This window comes from Phyllobates terribilis, unplaced genomic scaffold (genome assembly GCF_046119375.1).
Source record: "Phyllobates terribilis strain yellow unplaced genomic scaffold, ASM4611937v1 Scaffold_5__5_contigs__length_657084704, whole genome shotgun sequence".
Lineage (NCBI taxonomy): Eukaryota > Metazoa > Chordata > Amphibia > Anura > Dendrobatidae > Phyllobates > Phyllobates terribilis.
Genome location: NW_027362765.1, coordinates 340308104 through 340331734, shown reverse-complemented (window position 1 = coordinate 340331734; position 23631 = coordinate 340308104).

The window sequence follows — 23631 nt, the reverse complement described above, 5'->3', positions numbered from 1 at the left end:
CTGCCAGATTTCTAAAACTCAACATGGATAAAACAGAGTGCATCATCTTTCCACCCTCTCATTCATATCCCCCATCTGACCTATCCATCAACATCAATGGCTGTTCACTGTCCCCAGTCCCACAAGCTCGCTGCCTTGGGGTAACCCTGGACTCTGATCTCTCGTTCAAACCACATATCCAAGCCCTTTCCACTTCCTGCCAACTCCAACTCAAAAATATTTCCCGGATCCGTGCATTCCTCAGCAAAGACTCTGCAAAAAACACTAGTGCATGCCCTTATCATCTCCCGCCTTGACTACTGCAACCTCCTGCTCTGTGGCCTCCCTTCCAACACTCTTGCGCCCCTCCAATCTATCCTAAACTCTGCTGCTCGACTAATCCACCTGTCCCCCCGCTATTCCCCGACCTCCCCCCTCTGTCAATCCCTTCACTGGCTCTCCATTGCCCAGAGAATCCTACTTCAAAACCCTAACCATGGCATACAAAGCCATCCACAACCTGTCTCCTCCATACATCTGTGACCTAGTCTCCTGGTACTTACCTGCACGCAACCTCCGATCCTCACAAGATCTCCTTCTCTACTCCCCTCTTAACTCCTCTTCCCACAATCGTATACAAGATTTCTCCCGTGCATCCCCCCTACTCTGGAACTCTCTACCCCAACACATCAGACTCTCGCCTACCATGGAAGCCTTCAAAAGAAACCTGAAGACCTACCTCTTCCGACAAGCCTACAACCTGCAGTAACCACCACTCCACCACATTACTGCATGGCCTCCTCTACCCCCACCTACTGTATCCTCACCCATCCCTTGTAGAATGTTAGCCCTCGCGGGCAGGGTCCTCGCTCCTCCTGTACCAGTCGCTGACTCGTTTTGTTAAGATTATGTAAATGTTTTTGCTATGTATATCCCTATCACATGTAAAGCGCCATGGAATAAATGGCACTATAATAATAAATAATAATAATAATATATTGATGGGCATAAACAATTTGATCTTTCAACTTTTCTCCCAAAAACCGCAGAATTTCTAAAGTAGACCAATGTGTATCCAGGTGCCGGTGGAGCAGATGCCAAGAAGCTGACAGGACCTTGTCATGTTGTTGAGTGGAAAAAGCTTCAAGAATATGGTTTGGGAGATCACTGAGGCCTGCTATATACAAATTCAGTCCATGTAACTCTTCTAACAGTTTGGAGGGAAGCTGAGCTTTCATGTGCTCATAGGGATGAGCTAGTGAACTTTCTGTCTGTTTTGAGGAATCCAAAAACCTGTATAAAAATACTTAATGTAGAATCTTTATGCACTGATTTCTGATTTCTTCAGCCTCATTGTGAATGTTATTAACTTGTCCAAAGTCAAAAGAAACAGGCTTTGCTTATCTTTCAGGTGCATTTATTTTTTGCCACAGCAATCCACACAGGAGATAGGTGGATTCCACAACGGCAGTCCCAGTCACCCACTGAAAGCCAAAAACCTCTACGTTGTCGGCCGGGAATGGATCAAGCTTCAATAAGAGCCTCTGTAAGCAGTCAGCCAGCACCTTTTAAAGAGGTCTAGTGCTAATCAGTCCAGAACCCTGAAGGACCAACTGCGGATGCATCTACAGTAGTGATGAGTGAGCGTGCTCACAACTGCTCGGTACTCGCCTGGACATCTCACTGTTTGAAATGCTCGGCGAGTACTTTCTGGATGCTCGGGCGGGAGCTCGAGTCCCCGCCCTGGATGTTTGACACTATTTAAACAGCAAGTAAACATATGGGGATTGCCTGCCCGTCACTGAAATGCAGCAGCCATGTTGGTTGTGGCATGACAGTGATAGCATCATCAGGTCTATATAAGAACCTCTGACCCTATGCTCGTCACAGTGTACCATTTAGACAGGCAGAGTAGGGAGAGCTGCAGCTGAGTGATGGAGAGAATTGGCGGTTTATTTAGTGAAGTATTCCACAGAAATATGTATCTAAACTGACAGACCTTCTAATAACTAATCCAGATGCATATCAATCCTGGTCATAGCAGGAGTAAGGCAGGCATAGTTTGTGGACAGCGTATAGAATAGAATATGGTCCATTGCACGTTCTGTCTGCTGCTATTACTGATATCCATAGCTCTAGATATCAGGGCTAACATTTTTTTTGCTCTTAATCATAATTATTTGCTTGAAAAGAAATATAATGCACCATTTTTACTGTTCCATTTGCTTGTTAGCAGCATTCAGCCAGATTTGTTTGATATTAGTAGCATTGCTGTATTGTGGAAGCAGAGAAACTTGTCCATCATCTCAGGTGATCCGATAATAATGCAGTAATAATCCTGACTTTTTTGGTAAATGTGACAAGTATTATACTCCATTTAAAGTCTGCCTGCTGTGTGTTGTTCAAACCTATTCACACTTGGTTGCTGACCAATACCATGCCAATAAGGCCACTACCTAAAACCGTGGTAATCAGACGTAATCCGATATTACTGCGGTAATAATCCTGACATTTCTGGGAGCATGCCAAATATTATACTCCATTTAAAATGGGCAAGGCGTGTGGCAAGGGCCTGGAAAGTGGACGTGATGGTGATGGTGCACGCAAAGGCCGAGGCCTTGGGCAAGCTGAAATTGTGCCTGCTGAGGGAGCACAACAAGCACCCACATCATGTCGCTCTATCTTCCTGTCCCACTTTGTAGGAGGCCGCGGACACCACTATTGAAGCCAGAGCAGTGTGAAAAGGTTGCTGGTTGAATAGCAGATAATGCTTCCAGTTTCTTTGCCACCACCACCACCCTGTCTTCCACACAGTCCAGTCTCAGTAGTCGTGAGTCTGGACCACATATTTCTCACCCTGATCCTCGTTCCTCCCACCATGCCGAGTGCCCAGTGACAAGTGATTCCAAACTTGGGCAGTCTGAAGTGCTGTTCACTTTTCCATTTACAGATTAGGGCCTCTCACCTGGCCCTCTTCAAGCCATGAAAGAGGAGATTGCATATAGTAGCCACAGTCACACATAGGCGACGATGGGAAAGTGCAGTTACTGTCACAAGAGGTGGGTGATGATGATGAGACACAATTGCCAGCAAGCCAAGAGGAGGCCCAGGGTGCATTCGTGCAAGACGACGTGGTGGAAGATGTAGTCACTAACCCAACCTGACAAGGTGACATGCGTGACATGTCATTGCACACTTGCAACCACCTCCATCAGCGTCCACGTCCTTGTTCCAGCGCAGCATTCAATTGTCCCTACCCCAGTCATTTGAACGCAAGTGCAAATAAACTGCCACATTTCTCAAATGCTTGCACTTGAAATGTTGCCTTTTAGGCTCATGGAGATGGAATCTTTCTGCAACCTCATGGTGGCAGCCGTCCCTTGGTACTCGGTTCCCAGCCACCACTATTTCTCCTGGTATGCCGTCCCCACCTTACACACGCACGTGTCAAAGAGCATTAGCCATACCCTCACCAACGCAGTTACTGGGAAAGTTCACCTAACCACGGACATGTGGACAAGTCCCAGGGACGGTACATCTCACTGATGGCACACTGGGTTTATATTGTGGAAGCTGAGACACAGTCGGACCCTGGGACGGAACAAGTCCTCCCGACGCCAAGGATTGCGGGCCCTGGGTCAATCCGAGTTGCCTCCATATTCTATAGCTCCTGCACCTCCTCCTCCTCTTCAGCCTCCATCTACAAAATGACCACATCAGTCAGAAGCTGGAAGCACTGCAGCACTGCCTCAGCCAAGCGGAAACAGGCTGTGCAGAAGCTAATGTGCTTAGGTAACAAACTGCACAACGCTGCACAGTTATAGATAGCTGTAACAGAGCAGACACATCTGTGGCTGTCACCGCTGAACCCACAGCTAGGCATTGTCGTGTGTGACAATGGCCGGAAACTGATGGCAGCTCTGAGGCTTGGCAACCTTGCACAGGTACCTTGCCTGACCCATCTGCTCAACTTAGTGGTTCAGCTGTTTCTCAAAACCTACCTGGATCTGACTGAGCAGTTTGTGACAGTATGCCGCGTGTGTGCACATTTCAGAAAGTCACCTACAGCTTCTCTTAACCTTGCCGTGCTTCAGCACCTTCCAGCTCATCGACTGGTGTGCAATGTCACCACGCGATGGAACTCAACGTTTCAGATGTTGGTAAGGACTAGTGAGCAGCAGAGGGCAGTTGTTGAGTACCAGCTTCAACACGCCCGTCGGTATTCAGGTCAGCCTCCGCACATAAGAGCTGATGAGTGGGCATGGATGTCTGACATCTGTGCTGCACTACAAAACTTTGAGGACTCCACCAAGATGGTGTGCGGTGATGATGCGATAATTAGCGTCACCATCCATCTTCTCTGCCTACTGAAACGCTCGCTGCTCACAATTAAAGAGGAGGCATTAAAGGCAGAGCACGATGAGATAGAGCAAGGAACTATACAGGGTGATGCCACACAACCCAGCCTCATCTCAACGCGAATTGGGTGATAATGAGGAGGAGGAACAGGAGCTGTTTTCCTGCACTACAGACGGTACTATCCACACAACAGTCATACCGTCTGTTCAGCGTGAATTGCCTGAGGAGAGGGAGGAGGAGGACCAGGAAAAGGATGAGGAGGAGAGCATGGACAGTCGCCCTCTTGGTCAGGACAGGGAAGTCTTGGCTGTTGGCAATCTGGCACACATGGCTGACTTTATGTTCCGTTGTCTTTCCCGTGACCCTCGCATTGTATGCATTTTGGTCAACACTAGTTACTGGTTGGTCACACTTCTAGACCCATGCTACAAGAAGAACTTTTTATCTCTTCTTCCCGTGTCGGAGAGATCTAATAAAATGTTGCAGTACCAGAAGGCTCTTGTTGAAGAATTCTTAAAATTCCCATCTCAAAACGCTGGTGGCAGATGTCACAGTTTGTTGGACAACCAAGGAGTACAGGAGAGGGAGACACAAATACGATGAAGCAGAGGCAGGGGAACACTGTCAAAGGTCTGGGACAGCTTTCTCAGCCCCTCCCAGTGCCCAGGCCCTGATGCGCGGGGTACTCTGACAAGGATGGAAAAGTTTTGGAAGATGCTGAAAGAGTACCTTGATGACCGTACCAACGTCCTCCGTGATTCCTCTGTGCCTTATAACTATAGGGTATCCGAGCTGGACACGTGGCACTCTATGCCTTGGAGTTAGAGGCCCAGCCCTGCAGCTAGTGTTTTGTCAGAGCGCGTTTTTAGTGCTGCCGGGGGCATTATAACTGATAGGCGCATCTTATAAAAATGAACAAGGGCTTGTAAGGCGGCGGTGTTCACACCATGCAGTAACTGAGGCAGTGACCCAAGCAAGTCCAGCACAAACAGCTTTATTCAGCAACTCACGGGTAAACAGAAAAGTCCTCCGGTTTGCAGCCGAGTTAACACGAGTCCTTAAACAACGGTTGCCGTGGGCAACGGCCACGCCAGGCCACTCAGAGCCTGACAGGTGCAGAGCCTTCCCAGGTGACAGCCGCAGGTGAGTTTGTGACTGCAATGCACTCCAATGGATTTAATAGGTCTCTGTACACATTCTGGGGGATATATAACGTCCCTCGTATACGATCCCGGTCACTGCCTCACATATCCCCCCCCTCTGTTCAAACTTGTGGGGTTGAACATTTGACATCATACAGGGTGCCCGGGACAGGGCATCCGCGTTTGCCTGCGACTTTCCAGGGCGATGTTCTACAGAGAACCTGAAATTTTGCAGTGACACGAACCACCCGGTGACTCGCGCATTCCTCTCCTTGGCATTTTTCATCCATACCAAGGGTGAGTGGTCCGTCACCAAGTGGAACTGACGCCTGAGTAAATAATAACGTAGCGATTCCAAGGCCCTCTTAATAGCCAAACACTTTTTCTTTACCACGCTATAGTTTTTCTCTGCCGGGACAAGTTTTCTACTCAAGTAGGTGACCGGGTGCTCTTCACCATTCACTTTTTGTGACAATACCGCCCCTAGGCCTACCTCCGAGGCATCTGTCTGTACAATGAAGGTTTCCTTGAAGTTGGGGCTGATGAGGACCGGCTGTCCACACAGGGCCAACTTCATTTACTGAAAGGCTTTTTCTGCCTGAGGGTTCCACCGAACCATTACTTGATTTTTTTCCTTTCAAGAGATCGGTCAGGGCCACCATTCTCCCAGCAAAATTAGGTATAAACCGGCGGTAATACCCAAGAATGCCAAGGAGCGCCCTCACCTGCTTTGTACTTGACGGTTTAGGACAATTTTTTATGGCCTCAACTTTATTGATTTGGGACTTGATAATTCCTCGGCCAATCACATACCCCAAATATCGGGCTTTCTCTAGCCCTATCACACATTTTTTTGGGGTTGACGTTAATCGAGCGGCTCTGAGAGAATCCAGCACTGCTTGTGCCTGGGATAGATGCGTATGCCAGTCGGTGCTAAAGAATATCATCTAGATACGCGGACGCGTACACCTGATGAGACTTGAGCACTATGTCCATCAACCACTGGAATGTAGCCGGGGCCCCATGTAGCCCAAAAGGTAAAACCACATAGTGATATAGACCCTCCGTAGTTATGAAGGCGTTCAAATCCTTCGCCGATTTCGTGAGAGGCACCTGCCAGTAACCCTTGGTGAGATCGAGCGTGGTAAAGTACTGGGCCTGCCCCAGTCTCTCAATCCGCTCATCCACCCTGGGCATTGGATAAAGGTCAAACTTCAACACTTCATTTAGTTTTCGGAAATTGTTACAGAAGCGTAACGATCCGTCTGGTTTCGAAATCAGTACGTTGGGGCTAGCCCACTCACTCAGTGATTCCTCGATGACGCCTAACTGGAGCATTTGTTTTACCTCAGCCGTGATGGCTTGCCTCCGGGCTTCTGGTACCCGGTACGGTCTCATTCGCACCTTTACCCCAGGTTCGGTGACAATGTCATGTTGGAGAACTGTAGTCCTACCCGGTAGCTCTGAGAACATATCGGTATTCTGCTGCACCAGTGAGCGAGCCTCCCGTCGCTGCTGTTTAGTGAGAGCATCACTTATCCTCACCTCTCCCCCGGACGCATCCCTGGCTGAAGGTAGAGAACTCTCTGGCGATATGCCCAGAGTGACGTCTGTAACTAAACACTCTCGATCTTTCCAAGGTTTTAGCAGGATTACATGATAAAGCTGCTCAGGTTTCCTCCTTCCGGATTTATACACCCGGTAATTTACCTCCCCCACCTTTTCTCAAACCTCATATGGCCCTTGCCTCTTGTCCATGAGCTTACTCTCAGCTATGGGTACCAGTACTAACACCCGATCGCCCTTATTAAAAGACCTGACTCTGGCTCTTTTATTATATGTGTGTCTCTGGGCTGCCTGGGCATCTAACAGATGTTCTTTCATGATGGGCATGACCGCCGTGATCCGGTCCTGCATACTAGCCACATGTTCAATTATACTCCTATGTGGAGTCGGCTCTTGTTCCCACATCTCTTTGGCTATGTCCAACAGACCCCTAGGGTGTCTGCCGTACAATAACTCAAAGGGAGAGAACCCTGTGGAAGTCTGGGGTACCTCACGGACGGCGAACATCAAATAGGGTAGCAACATGTCCCAATCCCTTCCGTCCTTAGAAACCACCTTTTTTAACATGGACTTGAGGGTTTTATTGAACCGTTCTACTAGCCCGTCGGTTTGAGGATGGTACACCGAGGTGCGCAATTGTTTAATGTTTAGCAGTTTGCACAGTTCCCTTGTCACTTTGGACATAAAAGGGGTCCCCTGATCCGTCAGTATCTCCTTAGGTAGTCCAAGGCAACAGAACATGGCAAACAGCTCCCGTGCAATCAGATTTGTCGAAGTGTGGCGTAGCGGTGTAGCGGTATAGCCTCCGGGTACTGGGTGGCATAGTCGACGACCACCAGTATATGTTGGTGGCCACGAGCGGATTTTACATTGGGCCCTACCAAGTCCATTGCAATTCGTTCAAAAGGTACCTCTATTACTGGCTGAGGTACCAATGGGCTACGGAAACTTGCGGTGGGTGTGGTCAACTGACATTCGGGGCAGGATTCACAGTACTTTTGGACCGCCGCGTAAATCCCCGGCCAAAAGAACCGCTGCAAGATACGCTCTTGCGTCTTTTTAACCCCTAAGTGTCTACCCAGAAGGTGTGTGTGTGCCAACTCCAGAACGGTACGACTGAGGTACCACTAACTGTTCCACGACCTCGTCCCTGATTTTGTCTACCCTATAGAGCAACTCACCGTTGACTACCATGCGTGGAAATACAGTATCTGCACCGGGCTGTTGAGCTACGCCATTTACCTTTAACACCCTTTCCCACAGCTCCGAGTCAGAGTAGGATCCTGTAGCTGAGCTGTCCCAAACGTGCCCCGGGACACTTCCAGCTCCAGGATCGATGGGGTCTCCTTGACCTCTCCTGCCAGCACCTCTAGGGGAAACCTATCGGGGTCACACTCTGTCCCTAGGTTGGACACCCCTACGGCAGGTACCCGTGACTCGGGTTCATCGGGTACAGCGCCTGTAACACATTTTACCGGGGGAGAGTGGATTTTGTTTTTCCATAGAGTCCAGAACAGGGTCAAGTCTCTTCTCAACACAATCCCATAGGGAAGAGTTTTTACCACCCCCACCACATGTTTTATGTCTCCACAAGGCGTGGACAAAACTACCTCCACGGTTGGGTACTCTCAGAGGTCCCCATGGATACACACAACCCCGACTGTCCATCCACTGGGGTTGTCTCCTGCCACCAGCGACCCATGTACCAAAGTCACTAGGCTTCCCGAATCTAAGAGGGCCTCCGTGTGGTACCCATTAACCAGTACCTGGCACAGTTGGGGTTCACTGTCCGGGGGGTCGGCACTCGCAGTGCAGACAGTCTGGGCGTACATTGAGACCTGGCGGATAAACCCGCAGTCCATGGGTTCCGTAGTCAGGGGGCAGTTAGCAATCACATGTCCCGGCCCCTGACACCGCCAGCACCTAATGGTGGAGGTACTGTTAGGTCTTATGACTGTTTGGGAGGGAACCGGTCTCCTACCACTCTCATTCCGGGATACCCCTTCAGCACGGGTACGGTGCTGACTGTCCTCAGCAGAGGGACGCGACCCCTTTCCCGGTTCCTGGGTTGACAGGGATCGGCGTGGCAGCCGTGAGGGGGCAGAGTCCCAGATAAAGTCCTGAGTGGCCGAGTAGCGCTCGATCAGGCTGACCACTTGGTCGAGTGTGCCGGGGTCCCCTTGCCCCACTCAACGTTGGATAGCGGCTGGCAGAGTCCTCAGCAGCTGGTCAACCACCACCCTCTCCACCATCTGGGCTGGAGACAAAGTCTCAGGCTGGAGCCACCTCTACCAGCTGCAGCAGGTCATAAGCCTGAGAACGGGCGGGTCGGGTCTCCACATAGACCCATGTAAATACACGCTGAGCCCTCACATATATATTGACCCCCAGTCGGACAAGGATCTCACCTTTGAGCCTCTGGTAGTCCTGGGCGTCCTCCCGACTGAGGTCGAAGTAGGCCTTTTGGGAATCGCCGACCAGAAACGGAGCCACCACTTCTGCCCACTGACTGGCTGGTCAGGAAGGCTTCCACATCGTCCTCCGGTCCCATCTTCGCTGAGCGAACCTTGTCCCGGGCCTCACGACGTTCTGAGGCTGGTGCTGTTGGCGTCTCCCGCAGGGCAGCAATCTGTTGCAGCAACAGTTCATTTGTTTTTTGTTGCTGCTGGTACAGTAGCTGCTGCTGCTTATGCTGCTGTTCCCGCTCCTGCTGTTGCTGTTGGAGATTCTGGTGCTGCTCCTGCTGTTGCCACTGACACTGCAGCTGCTGCTGCTGGGTAAGTACCAGCTGCTCCATTTTGTCAACGGGGTGGGGCGGAAAGATGGCCGGCCGGATTGTGGTCATGCAGCTGCCGGTGGGGTATGCCTCAGTCACTATGCCCGCATTCTCCACCAAGCTGTAAGGCGGCAGTGTTCACACCGTTATGTAACTGAGACGGTGACCCAAGCAAATCCAAGCAAGCTTTATTCAGCAACTCACGGGGAAACAGAAAAGTCCTCCGGTTTGCAGCCGGGTTAACACGATTCCTTAAACAACGGTTGCCGTGGGCAACGGCCATGCCGGGCCGCTCAGAGCCTGACATGTGCAGAGCCTTCCCAGGCGTGGGTTCAGCCACACTCAATCCTGCTGAGCTTTCCTGCTAAGCTCCTAGCAGGTTCCAATACAGAACAACACTAATCCTTAGTGCAGGGTTTTTAAAGGACCTGTGGCAAGAGCTACTGGAAAACCCCGGTTGGAGGGAGGAGGCCGTCCCACTGCCTTCCTGTAGCCTCCCCCAAGAAATGAAGGCCCTGCCAGGTTTTACTTAATCTGCCTTAGCCAGATAGCCTGACCAGATCAATGCTCACCTTCATTCCTGCATTGCAGCCGCAGGTGAGTTTGTGACTGTGATGCGCCCCTGGGCCTGTGTCGCGCTGCGTTGCGCACGCGGGAGCTTACCCGGAGCCGGATCTGTTGAGGGTTGTAGTCTCGTGGCGGTGACCCGGTCCGTGCCCAGGGAGTCAGACTAAGTGGCAGAGTACTAGCAGTAGATGTTGGATGAATGTCGACTACGCCACTCGTTGAGTGCGGCTTTGAAGCCGCCGCTGCAGAACAGTCCGCTGAGGCCGGTGGTATGTGTGCATCAATGGTGGTATAACCCCCAATGGGAGAGGTATGGCCTCAGGGCAGCTTGTGCGGATGATGGGGGTGATGGTGGTACACGAGCGCAACAAAGATAACTCGGAGTCTTGATGGTGCAGTTCAGGGTCTTTACTCACGGTTACTCGGTTACTGCTCCAGGCCACCGCTGCAGAGGTGGCCGCCTGTGTCGCGCTGTGCTCACCAGGTGAGGGGCTCGGTTAACCCCCAGGTCTTTCTGGAGTGCTTTGCAGGACCCCCTTTATGTCTCCTGTCTCTGGTCTTCAACCCCACTAGTGACCACGCTTATGTCCAGCTGCCTCGGACCTTCTTGGTGGGCAAACGTTGGCCTGCGTTTCCCAGGTCCTATGTGGTGCCTTTCTAGCGGGTTTGGTGAGGGGCTGCTCCACATGTAATGTCGCAGCCTCCGGTTCTTAGTTGAGGGTAGTTTCTCTCCTCCACTAATTTGGGATCCGGTTCCCTTCTTCTTGACCTGACCCCCCTACTCGGGTAGCGGCGGGCGTGTGGTGGCTACCAGCCAGTCCACACCCCTGGGGTCCCCTCTGTCCTTCTTGGAGCCCAGTCTGCTCCTCTTCCTCCTTCTTCCCTCCTCCAGGCTCAGGCCTCCTGACAGGGCCTGCCTGTGGAGCAGAGCCCATAAAGCAGCTCTGCTCCCTGGCTTCTCCTCCTGACAGGGCCTGCCTGTGGAGCAGAGCCCATAAAGCAGCTCTGCTCCCTGGCTTCTCCTTGCCTGTGGAGCAGAGCCCATAAAGCAGCTCTGCTCTCTGGCTTCTCCTCTCTGAACTCACTCCTTGTCCTAAGATGGTGCCCACCTTATATACTCCCTCTATGTGTGAGCTCAGGTGACCAGCACCCAATGAGCTCCTAGCCTTACCCATACTACTCCCCCTATCTGCCCCTACACTACTGGGATGTTCCACCCCCCTCCCACTCCAGCCAGGGACAGACGCTGTCGTACCTGCACATATACTGGTGGGAGTACCGTCGGTCTGTCCCCCGGAAATGGGATGTATGTAGTGCATGCAGCCTACTAGCTCAGTTCCACACTCCATCCTTACCCGGGAGTGGAATACCACACCTCTGGCTTGAGGTGTAATACCCCTGTAGCAGCCGAATCCTCAGGGTGCTACATTCCCCCCTGGTAAATCACAGCACGTCCTCGGGCTGTAAAAGAGCAAAAACATACAAAAACATACAATTTTTTTTTCATAACATCATAAACATAGAAAACATTATATATATATTATCAGCAGCATAAAAACTTTTTCATTATAAACTGTTCATTATCAACATTCTTGTGCCTCCGGCCACGGTGCAACTTGTGACCGGGTAAAGTGCAACAGTCTCTTCTGAAAAAAACACAGTTCCTTATAAAACCAATAGGGGGCGCCTTAGAAAGCGCAACTATATACAAGGGGAGGTATGGCCGCTCTCAGTCCTCGGCCAGGTATTAGGAAAGGATGACCGCTCTCAGTCCTCGGTCAGTGGGAATAGGGACACACGGGTTTCAGTTCACACTTGTCCCAACGGGAACATATTTTAACTATTAACAGTTCTCTGTACCCCGACGGGTAACTATTTTACAGTTCTCTTTACTGTACTCTAGTAACGGCGTCCTCCTGCTCCTTCTCGCGGGTAAGCTTCAGACCCGTCCGGGTCCTCTTGCTCCTCCTGACACTTCAGCTCTTCCTCCGTCAAACGGTGTACATGAAGGGCATAGGGTCCTTTGGCACATTTGTGCCGGGTGAATGTGACCTCATCCCCTACGTATAGGTCACGTCCTCTGTGTCCCTCCGGTAGGTGGGACTCGACATCTCTCCTGGTCACGAAGACGTCGCCGGGGGTGCGGTGATCCCTGATGAAACCCCAACCGTGCTGCAGTTGGAATTTAATCACAGTCCCGGTGGCACGGGGACCATGAGCTGCACGGGGGTTCCTCCGGGTCCGACTCTTCTGTTCTGCACTTTGTATTTGCAGCCGCTGCTCACGGACCCGCCTCTCTCTCCGCTCTTGCTCAAAGACCTCCAACTGCTGGCGGCAGCACTCCGCACGCTCAGCTGCGGCCGCCCGAGTTTCTTGGGTGAACCCCATGAGGTCTCCTCCAGTGGGATCCCACTCAAACTGTGCCTCCTCCAACGAGAGCGGGGTCCTCTTGACGGGCTTCGGAGCCGGAATCAGGGGCTCGCACAGGGGCCTTTCCTTTTGGAGTTGTAGTTGGTAGTACTCCGGTGGCCATATAAAGGGCTGCCCATCCGGGCAAGTGTGCTGAGCAAACAAGTCTTCACCCAGGTGCGGCACTCTAGATGTTGAGGGCGCGGTGGTGGCAGCGGCGCCCGGGTTGACCAGGCCTTGCGACCAGGCTTGGGGCATCCTAAAGGTAAAGGGCACCGTTAGGACGGCGGCGCCCGGGGTTACTTGGCCCAGCGACCAGGCCGATGGCTCAGTGGAAGTAGAGGGCGCTGTTGGCACTGCGGCGCCCGGGGGCACTCGGCCTTGCGACCAGGCCGGTGGCGTCTCCTGCTTGGCCGCGCTCAGGGTTGAGGCGCGTGACGTCCCAGGGGGCGTGGTCGCGGCTTCTGCTTGAGGCCTAGTCTGGAGCGGTAGCGGTGCGGCAACGGGCACGAGCGGTGGGATTTCGGGCTCTGCGACGGGGAGCGGGGATAGGCTTACGGTGGCTGGGCTTGGGGTAGTGACGTCCCCTTTACTTGCCTCCGTCTCTTCAGCTCCCTCTGCGGCGTCGTCTCCGGCCTCCGTCCCTTCTGCATCCTCTTCAGGGGCAGGCGTGCTCCTCGTTGCGGGTGGTGTGCTCCGCTGGCGGGTTCCAGCCTGCTGGGCCATCTCCCTGCTCCATTCCGTCAGCGTTTCTCGCTGCACCTGGGCCATCCTCCGTGCGAGGCCCTCCAGCGCGGTCTGTGCACACTCCCGGTCTCGGGGGAGCTGTGCCAGGATCTCCACCAGGCCTAGTGGGGTTGTCGCTTGCAGCAGGCTCCTGACCACAGGGTCGGTGCTGCCTGACTCTCCCTCCATCTCCGGGTGCGACTTCTCCGGACTCCTCTCCAGACTCCTCATCTCCGGGTGCGCTCTCTCCAGACTCCTCCAGGCGGCACCCATCTTCGCTCTTTTGTTCTGTATCCGCCCCCTTTGGGGATGGTCCCGGGGCAACTTGGTGATTGTCAGTTCCAGGGGCAGTTCCCTCACGCTGATGGACACTTCTATCATCACAGTCTCTGTTAGTGGGGGCGGTTTCCGCTTTTGGCGCCATTCTTGGACCTGGCCCACGATGGGAGGTGGCCTCTTGCCACCCTCTGGCACGCCCATAATGGCGTCCGCTCTGCCAGGGCGGGAAATCTTCTGAAATGGCGGGAATCGTCTCCCAGCGGCGGGAAACTCCGTGGATGGCGGGAAAAAGCTGCAGATGGCGGGCAACCGGCGGGAAACGATCCGTGATGGCGTCCGATGGCGGGGACCCTCTGGAATCGGCGGGAGACTTCTTTTTGAGGTAAATGTGAACTTTTCTTCAGGCACGCAGTACCCGGTGATTGCGGGCACGTTATCCTGCCGACTACGCCAAAAGTTGACGCGCCCCTGGGCCTGTGTCGCGCTGCGTTGCGCACGCGGGAGCTTACCCGGAGCCGGATCTGTTGAGGGTTGTAGTCTCATGGCGGTGACCCGGTCCGTGCCCAGGGAGTCAGACTAAGTGGCAGAGTACTAGCAGTAGATGTTGGATGAATGTCGACTACGCCACCCGTTGAGTGCGGCTTTGAAGCCGCCGCTGCAGAACAGTCCGCTGAGGCCGGTGGTATGTGTGCAGCAATGGTGGTATAACCCCCAACGGGAGAGGTATGGCCTCAGGGCAGCTTGTGCGGATGATGGGGGTGATGGTGGTACACGAGCGCAACAAAGATAACTCGGAGTCTTGATGGTGCAGTTCAGGGTCTTTACTCACGGTTACTCGGTTACTGCTCCAGGCCACCGCTGCAGAGGTGGCCGCCTGTGTCGCGCTGTGCTCACCAGGTGAGGGGCTCGGTTAACCCCCAGGTCTTTCTGGAGTGCTTTGCAGGACCCCCTTTATGTCTCCTGTCTCTGGTCTTCAACCCCACTAGTGACCACGCTTATGTCCAGCTGCCTCGGACCTTCTTGGTGGGCAAACGTTGGCCTGCGTTTCCCAGGTCCTATGTGGTGCCTTTCTAGCGGGTTTGGTGAGGGGCTGCTCCACATGTAATGTCGCAGCCTCCGGTTCTTAGTTGAGGGTAGTTTCTCTCCTCCACTAATTTGGGATCCGGTTCCCTTCTTCTTGACCTGACCCCCCTACTCGGGTAGCGGCGGGCGTGTGGTGGCTACCAGCCAGTCCACACCCCTGGGGTCCCCTCTGTCCTTCTTGGAGCCCAGTCTGCTCCTCTTCCTCCTTCTTCCCTCCTCCAGGCTCAGGCCTCCTGACAGGGCCTGCCTGTGGAGCAGAGCCCATAAAGCAGCTCTGCTCCCTGGCTTCTCCTCCTGACAGGGCCTGCCTGTGGAGCAGAGCCCATAAAGCAGCTCTGCTCCCTGGCTTCTCCTTGCCTGTGGAGCAGAGCCCATAAAGCAGCTCTGCTCTCTGGCTTCTCCTCTCTGAACTCACTCCTTTTCCAAAATGGTGCCCCCCTCTTATACTCCTGTACAGAGTGCACCCAAGATCTACTTCCCCCACGCACACACTACCGGGTTCCCTTCTCTAGGTGTCCCCTCCCCCCACTCCAGCCAGGGACATGCTCACTCGTGCCTGCATAACTAATGGGAGCACCGTCGAGCTGTCCCCCGGAAATGTGGTGTAGTGCATGTGGGTGTTAGGGTCCTGAGCCACACTCCATCCTTACCTGGAAGTGAGATATCGCACATCTGGGTGAGATGCAATACCTCTGTAGCAACCGAACCCTCGGGGTGCTACAACTGCAATGCACTCCAATGGACTTAATACGTCTCTGTACACATTCTGGGGGATATATAATGTCCCTCGTATACGATCCCGGTCACTGCCTCACAGGCTGGATTGGGCCAGACTTCTCAACACCACTGGATGATAGCAGCGGAACATGAAGTCAAATCCAGTGGGGGTTTTGTGGGGGTCTATTCCCATTAACCTCTTCACACCGAGACAGACAAAATCCTGAAGCTTATACCTATTTTATGTTGTCCTTCTTGTCCTTCTCCTCATCCTCCACCACCATATCACTATGGTGACCGAGATGCAACAGCCACATAATTTTTTAAGGGTGTTTATGATGCCCGTGGGGAAAATTTTTAGAGGCGCTGCCCTGGGACAAGATTGTGGACTTGGTTGCTGATGATGGTGGTTATAAATGTGCAATGACAGGTGCATGGCAGGAGGCATCTTCGCCTGCACCATGGACAGGGGATTGGCGTGCATGCTCAACAGCAGAACTGGCAGTGGTGTCTCCCTTAGACACTGTTTCTGGACCCTGGCATTCGGCCCAACTAGACAGGTGCTTTGCTGTCATGTGCCTGAGCATGCTGGTTGTGGTCAGGCTGGTAGTTTTGCTGCCCCTGCTGATTCTGGCATGGCACATGTTGCAAATGGCCTTTTTGTGGTTAACTTGACAGTCTTTGGAAGACTTAACAGTTGGACTGGCAACTTCCCTCATATTGATGTTCTGGGGAACAACTGCCCGCCTTGTGTCTGTGACCACCCCACTGCTTATTCCTGCCTGTTGTGGTGCTACACCTCCCTCCTCCTCTGTGCTGCCCTCCTTGCTTGCCAGGTTGGCTCAGTGACTTCATCGTCCACCACCTCGTCATCCACATACACACCCTAAGCCTCCTCCTGACTTGCTGGCAGTTGTGTCTCATCATCATCACCCACCTCTTGCCACAGTAATTGCACTTTCCCACCATTGTCTTCGTGTGACCATGGCTGCTCAAATACTTGGGCATCGCTACATGTGATCTCCTCTTGCCCAGCTTGAAGCGGACCGGGCAAGAGGCCCGAATCTATAAATGGAAAAGTGAACAGCTCTTTGGCGTGTCCAAGTGTGGGATCAGTTGTCTCCAGGCACTCGGCATGGTGGGATTAATGATCAGGGTGAGGAATATGTGGTTCAGACTTAAGGCTACAGAGACTAAACCATGTGGAAGACAAGGTAGTTTTGGTGGCAAACTTACTGGAAGCATTATCTGCTATCCAACCAACAACTTTTCACTCTGCTCTGGCTTCAATAGTGGTGTTCTACGGCCACTTACAAAAATCGACAGGAAGGTAGAGTGACATGATGTGGGTGCTTATTGTGCTCCCTCAGCAGGCACAATTTCAGCTTGCCCACGGCTTCAGCCTCTGCGTGCACCATCACCATCACGTCCACTTCCCAGTCCTTTGCTATGCGCTTTGCCCATTTTAAATGGAGTATAATGTTTGTCACAGTCCCAAAAATGTCAGCATTATAACTGCTCTAATATCGGATCATGTTTGGTTACCACGGTTTTAGGCAGCGGCCTTATAGTATGGTATTGCTCAGCGACCAAGTGTGAATAGGTTTGAACAAAAGACAACTTGCAGACTTTAAATGGAGTATAATATTTGGAACGCTACCAAAAATGTCAGCATTATTACAATAATATCGGATCACGTCTGATGACCATGGTTTTAGGCACTGGCTTAATAGTATTGTATTGATCAGTGACCAAGTGTCGAATAGGTTTGAACATTACACAACTGGCAGACTTTAAATGGAGTGTAATATTTGGCACGCTCCCAAAAATGTCAGCATTATTACAATAATATCGGATCACGTCTGATGACCACGGTTTTGGGCACTGGCTTAATAGTATTGTATTGGTCAGCGACCAAGTGTAAATAGGTTTGATCCACACACAACTGGCAGACTTTAAAAGGAGTGTAATATTAGGCACGCTCCCAAAAATGACAGCATTATTACTATAATATCGGATCACGTCTGATGACCACGGTTTTAGGCAGTGACCTAGTAGTATTATGTTGGTAAGGGACCAAGTGTGAATAGGTTTGAACAACACACAACTGGCAGACTTTCAATGGAGTATAATATTTGTCACGTTCCCAAAAATGGATTATTACCACAGTAATATCAGATTACTTGAGATGACGGACAAGTTTCTCTGCTTCTACAATACAGCAATGCTATTAAAATCAAACAAACCTGGCTGTATGCTGCTAACAAGCAAATGGAGCTGTAACAATTATGTATTATATTGCTTTTCAAGCAAATAATCAGGATTAAGACCAAAAAGAATATTAGCCCTGATATATAGGGCTATGGATATCAGTAACAGCAGCAGACAGAATGTGCAATGCACCCTATTCTGTTCTATACACTCTCCACAAACTATGGCTGCCTAACTCCTGCTATCACCAGGATTGATATGCATATGGGTTAGTCCTTAGGAGGACTGTTAGTTTAGATGTTTATTGTTGTGGAATACCTCACTAAATAAACCACCAATTCTCTCCCTCACTCAGCTGCAGCTCTGCCTGTCTGAACTGTATACTGTGATGAGCATAGGTCATCGAGTCTTTTATAGACCAGATGACGCTATGCGGCCAGCCAATCACTGTTACGCCACAACCAACATGGCCGCGGCATTTCAGTGACTGGCAGGTAATCCCCGCATGTTTATTTGCTGTCTAAACAGCGCCAAACATGCGGGTGCGGGAACTTGAGCTCCCGCCCGAGCATCCAGGAAGTACTCACCGAGCGCCGAGCATCTCCTAAACCCTTCATCCAATTTTAATGTGGATATGACTCGCCCCCTGGGCCGTGGGGCACTCTGATCCGGGCAATAGGGAAACGGTGGGAGTAGTAGTGGCAACCCGGTTCCGTGGCTCAGGATGGTCAGGCCAGTGGTAGTCCGTTATGTACTGATGTTTATGTCCGACTACGCCACCCGTGGATTGCGGTTATTAGGAACCGCCGCTGCATGCAGACCGCTGGGGCTGATGAGGTGTGCAGCTAGGGTAGTGTGACTGGAAGAGTGCGGCCCCAGGGCAGTATAGTGGATGGTGGGAGTGATGGTAGTGAGAGTCCCAGTGCTGGTAGTGCTGGAGGAGCAAGGAGCACACAGACAACAGGTTGCAGTCCAGGGTCTTTACTAAAACAGGTAAATTGACCCACAAACAGTCCCGGCTAGGAGGGGACCTGGATGTCTGAGAGCAACGGGGAAATTGGCCCTGGTCAGGGTGAGGGTGTAGGTCTACCGTGCTTTCTGCGCTCCTTCTGGCTATCTCCTCCTGATAGGATAACAGCCCACGTTTCCGAGCTCTCCGTGTATTCTCGCCTGTATGGCCTGCGACGTGGGTTCCTTTCTGCTCCCAGCCTTGTATGGCTTTACTGGTCCCTTCGGTTGTGGCAGGGCCTTCAGGCTTCTTAGGCCAAGGAATGTACAGTCCCTTGCGGACTGGTTCTCTGCTGGGGGATGTGGAATCCTTCCAGCCTCAGACACCAAAGTCTGGTAAAGTTAAGTCTTTTCTCTGCCAAGACAGGCTCTCTTCGCCTCATGTCTCTGACTTGTGGCTCTCCTACTGCCACACTTCCTCTTAGGTGCAATCAACTTTCTGTCCCTGCTCCACTCTGGGACACGTCTCAGTGCTGAGACAGGCAATCCAGTTCTCTCTAACCCTGCCCTCAGTACCAGCTTTTATAGGGGCAGCCAGCTCCCCCTACTGGCCTGAGACAGGAGGCATTGCATGCTAATGTTCCCCTGACTAGAGAACCTCCCCCTTGCTCTCAGACACAGCTTTAATTACACTTGTGGCATCCAGGTCAGGGTGACACATTCCCCCCTAGTGAAATTTAGTACTTCGGGACTAAACAGTAAACAAAGATAATATACATAACAATAAAACATTAATAGACAGACGACGCACAAATTGAGTTCTTAAGGTCACAGTGTGGTCTGTGACCAGGTGTCCATATCACCAAAACAACGGGAGCCTTAACCAGGTGGGGGTCTGTCCTACCCCAAGTCCTTCACAGTCTTAGTTCATTCCTGGGTTAGGCTCAGAATGCAGTCCATACAAGGTCCCGGTTATAAAAAGTCCATAACCTGTGAGTCCTTACGGTAGCTGCAAGAAACTGAAACACACTATTAATAAACATGCAGGTAACTTGACAAACATTTCAACATTTGGCAACAGGGTTATTTACAATTTAGCACACTCTATATTCTCCAGCGAGCGGGTATCTGCCCCTCTGTGCTCCTGGTTGACCTACGTAGCCCACTGTCTGGTGGTGGACCAACTTGGCTCTCCCCACTAGCGTTAGGGGTACAGCTACCAGCTGGGTGTACAGGTAGGGCAGGCAGCTGTCTGCGGGTCCTTTGGCTTACCGCAGGTATGGCAGGCTCACTGTCAGCAGAGGGTTGACTCTCCTGGGCTGCTGGAACAGGCTCTTCTGCCTCTGGAACCGCTTGCTCCTCTTCACCTTCCGGCTCTGGTGTTGGTTGTTGCTGGGCCGGTTGCAGGAAATGCAGGACGGGTACCACTATAGCATCATTTATGCGAGTCCAGGACTGAGGGATCTCTCCGAGAACGGTGCTGATCATTTCTTCCTTGTCCTCTGCGGGTTCAAAGTCACTCTGATCTTCTTCTGCACTACGGAGTTGCTCGGGGCACCTTTTGAGGTCGTCTCTGGAGATGACACTAGTGGTTTCTCCTCCGTCCTTGGTGATTACGCACACCTTTGGGTTGTCGTGGTCAGACTGCAGTACGGTGTAGGGTTCCCTTTCCCACTGGTCGTCCAACTTATGTAGCCTTCTCTTCCGCTTTAGGACTTGCTCACCAGGGTCTAGGGGACCAGCAGGGGTGTGTTGGTTGAAGAGTTTTTCTTGCCTCTCTCTCACCTGGGCCAGGCTCTTCTCCACACTCTCCTGTACCTTCTTGTACTGCAGTTGCCTTTCCGTATCCCAGTCTGCATCCGGGGAGGTGTCCTCAGGTATTAGGACTCCCATCTCCAGGTCTACAGGCAGCTTACCTGGTCTAGCTCGCATCAGATAAGCCGGGGTGCAGTTTGTAGCATTCACCGGGATATTGTTGCATAGGTCTATCAGGTCCGGCAGTTTTTCTGGCCACTGGCTGCGTTCCTCCAGGGGCAACGTCTTCAGGAGATCAATGACTATATTGTTCATCTTCTCACACATCCCGTTGGTTTGTGGGTGGTAAGGCGTTGTACGAATTTTCTTATAGCCATAGAGGTTGCAGAACTCCTGGAAGATTTCAGCCTCGAACGCTGGACCCTGGTCTGTCAGGACCTGTTCCGGATACCCGTGTGGACGGCAGAAGTACTGCTGGAAGGCTCTGGTCGCTGTTTGGGCTGTCAAGTCCTTTACCGGGACCACCACTAGAAAACGGGAATAGTGGTCCACGATTGTCAGTGCGTAGATGTATCCGGACCGGCTTGGAGCCAACTTGACGTGGTCCAGAGCTACCAGCTCAAGAGGCTGCGTGGTGACGATGGGCCTCAAGGATGTCTTCTGGCTGGTGCGGTCCTTCCTCCTCAGGTGACAAGGGACACAGTCTCTGCACCACTTTTCTACTGCTCCTCTCATGCCGACCCAAAAGAACCTTCCTCTTAGTAGGAACTCCAGTTTCTTCCAACCGAAGTGTCCCGCTCTGTCATGGTAAGCCCCCAGGACCATAGCTGCATCCCGCCTTGGGACCAGGACTTGCCAGGTCAGCTCGTGCGTCCGGTGGTTGACAATCCTTCTGCACAACTTGCCTTCGTAGAGGAACAGCTTGCTCTTCTCCTTTCATAGCTGCTTGGCTTCCTCTGGGGCATCTGGATCTAGGCGGGCGTCTTCCCGGGTCAGCAGATCTTTCACCAGGCGGACTGCAGGGTCACTATCTTGGGTCTCGGCCCAGCTGTGGTGAGGTAGGGGATTCATCATCACAGTTGTTAGATCCTCCTCCTTCACGCGGTGAGAGTGTTGAGAGGCTCCATACCGGTGAAACGCGGGGAGTTCTACCTCCTCCAGCTCTTCTGGGTCTTCGTCACCTTCAGGTAAGTGAGGCATTCTTGATAGGGCGTCCGCGTTGGCGTTGGTTTTGCCTGCCCGGTACTTGATCAAGAAGTCATAGTTGGAGAGACGGGCCATCCACCGCTGTTCCAGGGCACCCAGTCTTGCATTGTCCAGGTGTGTCAACGGGTTGTTGTCCGTGTACACGGTGAACTTCGCGGAGGCCAGGTAATGCTTGAAGCGTTCCGTCACGGCCCACACCACCGCCAAGAATTCTAGCTTGAAGGAGCTGTAATTCTCCGGGTTCCTCTCGGTGGGCCTCAGCTTCCGGCTGGCGTATGCGATCACCCGTTCTGTGCCCTGTTAGTTTTGGGACAGTACGGCTCCCAGTCCCACATTACTGGCATCTGTGTGGAGAATGAAAGGCTGGCCGTAATCAGGGTAGGCCAGGATCTCATCCCCCGTGAGGGCCATATTTAGCTGGCGGAAGGACTCCTCTTCCGGTTTATCCCACTTGAAGGGTGGCTTTTGACTCCTGGACTTGGACTGTCCGATCAGGAGGTCCTGCATAGGAGCTGCCATCTTAGTGAACCCGGGGATGAACCTTCGGTAGTAGCCTACCAACCCGAGAAACTGTCTCACCTCTTTGATGTTCGAGGGGCTTGGCCAGCTCTTGATTGCCGTGACCTTGTCAGGGTCGGGGGCTACTCCTTCCGCACTTACCACGTGCCCTAGGTACTGGACCTTTGGTTTCAGCAGGTGACACTTCGATGGTTTCACCTTCAGGCCATAGCCTGCCAGGGCTTCGAACACCTCGGCCAGGTGCTTGAGATGGTCCTCGTAGGTCTTCGAATAGACGATCACGTCGTCCAGGTAAAGGAGGACCGTCTCGAAGTTTCGGTGCCCTAGACAGCATTCCATCAGCCGCTGGAAGGTCCCTGGTGCGTTGCAGAGCCCGAAAGGCATACAGTTGAATTCGCTCAGTCCCATCGAGGTGGTGAAGGCGGTCTTCTCCTTGTCAGCCTCTGCCACAGGAACCTGCCAGTACCCGCTAGTAAGGTCCAAAGTAGAAAAGAAGTTAGCAGATTTTAGTGCGGCTAAAGACTCTTCTATTCTAGGCAGCGGATATGCGTCTTTGTGGGTGATACGGTTGATTTGTCTATAGTCCACGCACATTCTCATGGTGCCGTCTTTCTTTTTCACCAGAACCAAGGGGGCTGCCCAGGGGCTACAGCTATCTCTAATGACCCCAGCTTCTTTCATTTCCCGCAGCATACCCTTGGCGTTCTGATAATGTGCAGGGGGTACAGGTCTGTGCCTCTCTTTTATTGGTGGGTGGCTCCCTGTGGGGATGTGGTGTTCTATCCCTTTTACTCTGCCGAAGTCTAGCGGGTGCTTACTAAAGACTCTCTCGTACTCCTGTACCACCCGGTAGACTCCTTGTTTTTGGTGCAGGGGAGTGGAGTCAGCACCCACGTGGAGTTTCTGGCACCAGTCCTCTTTTTGTTTCTGGGAGCCATTACCCTCCGCCTGAGGAGATGGAGGCAAGGGTTCCACGGCCCTGATAGCTTGGTGTTCGACAACAAACAGTTTGGCGAGTGTAGCGTACCTGGGTAAGTGTACTTCCCTCTCCCCAATGTTGAGGATGCGGACGGGCACCCTCCCATGACGGACATCAACCACCCCCCGGGCTGTCAAAATGGTGGGCCTGCTGTCTGAGTACACGGGTTCTACCATGGCTTGGTAGTCTCTACCTCTCAACCCGATTGCAGTCCGACACCAGATCATCATTTCACTTTTGGGAGGCATGGAAATGGGGAATGGATCACTGAGTCTTACGCTACCGATCTCACCACCAGACAGTTCTACCTGCTGCCGTCTCATCAGGGCTTTTATCTCCTTGTTGAGGACCCTCTGTTGGCTGGAACTAGCATTCACCGCCACCTGTTGTTGAATTACAATTACCTCTGA